At 61.2% G+C, this 1,987-nt stretch overlaps 1 pseudogene; it reads right to left on the bottom strand.

Moving 5' to 3' along the window:
* Positions 1 to 297: 297 nt before the first annotated feature.
* LOC143017550 (uncharacterized) lies at positions 298 to 1,618 on the bottom strand (annotated as a pseudogene).
* Between the last annotated feature and the right edge of the window lie 369 nt (positions 1,619 to 1,987).

Raw genomic sequence — 1,987 nt, 5'->3', positions numbered from 1 at the left:
TATTACATCTTCAGTGCAAAAAGTACATAGTTGAATTAATTAATAAAGGTTTAATGTATAAAAGATGTACAGAGATATATACATTAATATACAATGCGGGCAACTGCCCGCCAGTGGGGGAGTTGTCGTGCCCTAGTGGGTGGAAGGTGAGGGGGTGGGGAGGTCAACGAGGAGAGAGCGCCGCCCCGAGCACCCCAAGCATCACGCCCATGGGCGTGTGGCGGACAAGGAGGGCAGCTCTTGTTGCCCGACTGTTGAGGAGGCTGCCTTCTGCAGAGTGGGCGGGGATCTGCGGAGCTAGTCGGGGGCCTCCGTGGCCGGGCAGGACAGTAGGTAGTGCAGCAGCGGGTGGCTACTGTGCCTTCCGCAGTGATCGCACAGTTGCCCCTGGAAACCGTCGTACAGCTCCTCCCTGGTATAGTAGCCCAGCCTGACACTCTGCAATAGTACGCCGTCCGCCTTGGGCTGTTGATAGATGGCGCACAACGTCTGATAGTCGGTGGTGGCGGCGTACCAAGCAGCTTGTCTTTTTGTTCCCTCTAACTGCTGGTGAGTCTGGTGGGCGCCGTGGGCTGCGGCACGCCTGGCTCGCGCCTTCATGTACGACAGGCTAGGTGGCACGTGCCTGGTCACGTGGGGACGCCAGCGGCTCTTCTTGTAGCAACGTCGGCGGACTCATTGCCTCGCACGCCCACGTGGCTGGGCATCTAGTGCAGCCTTACCTGACATCCCTGTGCGGCAAGGCTCTGCAGGCTGCCTAGGATGGCGGTGACGAGTCCCACGTTGTTGCTGGGGTGCGGCTGCCGGAGGACTTGCCACGCCATCCTGGAGTCTGTGTGTAGGACCACAGTGGCCTCCTGGCGGTTTTGGGCGTGCTCCAGGGCCAGGTGGATGGCCACGAGCTCCGTCTGCAGGGTGGAGCAGTAATCCGGCGTCCTCTCGAGCAGTTCGATCCCAGCAGTGATGGCAACGGCGCCCGTCCTGGCACTTTCGGGGTCGACCGAGCCGTCGGTGTAGTATATGGCACCGCCCGGCTCAGACACCCGCGCCACCACCATGAGGGTGTGCTGCCGCAGCTCCTCGGTAGTGCAGAGCGCCTTGCTGGCCGGTAGCCGGGTGGTAGAGAACTCTGCTGTTAGGGTCTCCCACGGGGGTCGGGCCCGGTATGTGGGGGCCGGGAGGTCGGCATGTTGCCAGCGCCAGCCGTCAATGTGGGCGAGGCTGTGGGTGGCCAGGGTGGACTAGAGTAACCACGGGTTGCGGTGGGGAACATCGTTCCCTTGCATCATTGCAAGCCGTAGTCTTCTCTGTGCTCTAGTCCTTCGGAGTCGTGCTGCAGGACCCTGACCACGTGGCAGTCCACGATCTGTTCGACTCTGGTGGTGAGTGGCACCAGGCGGGTCTCGTTCTGCATGACACACGCACTGGTCCATCTCGGAGCTCCCAGCATTGTCCTCATGGCGGTGTTTTGCAGCACCTCGGGCCACTCCTGTTGGCTACGGGAGAGCGATATGAGGACTGGGGCGCTGTAGTCCACCAGGGAGCGCACTACAAGTACGAAGTACAGTCGAAGGACGGAGAAAGTGGTCCCCGCTGTGGGTCGTGTCATGGCTCGCATTACGTTCAGCCTGGCCTGGGTCCTTTCCCTCAGGTGGGCGGCGTGGGGTGTAAAGGACAGTCACTTGTCCACCCATGCCCCGAGGTACTGGTATGAGTTGGCCCAGGCCAGTCCGACGCCCTGGACGCAGAGCTGACCTGCCGGGTCGGCAGCCCTCATAATCATGGCGCGGACTTCTCTGCCGAGATTTTTAAGCCCAGCTCCTCGCATTTCCCGCTGATAAGGTCGAGCGCCTGCTGCAACTTCCTGAGCTTGTTGCCCATCCCGGTGACCACGAGGGCGAGGTCATCGGAGTAGCTGAGGAGGACGGTGCCATTGTGGAAGGGCAGGGTCATCAGCTGCTCCATCAGCAGGTTGAAGAGGAGGGGG

This window comes from Oratosquilla oratoria, chromosome 32 (genome assembly GCF_046742065.1).
Source record: "Oratosquilla oratoria isolate Oo_2021 chromosome 32, ASM4674206v1, whole genome shotgun sequence".
Classification (NCBI taxonomy): Eukaryota; Metazoa; Arthropoda; class Malacostraca; order Stomatopoda; family Squillidae; genus Oratosquilla; species Oratosquilla oratoria.
Note: the sequence above shows the minus strand (reverse complement) of the source record. Positions and strands in the feature narration are given on the sequence as shown.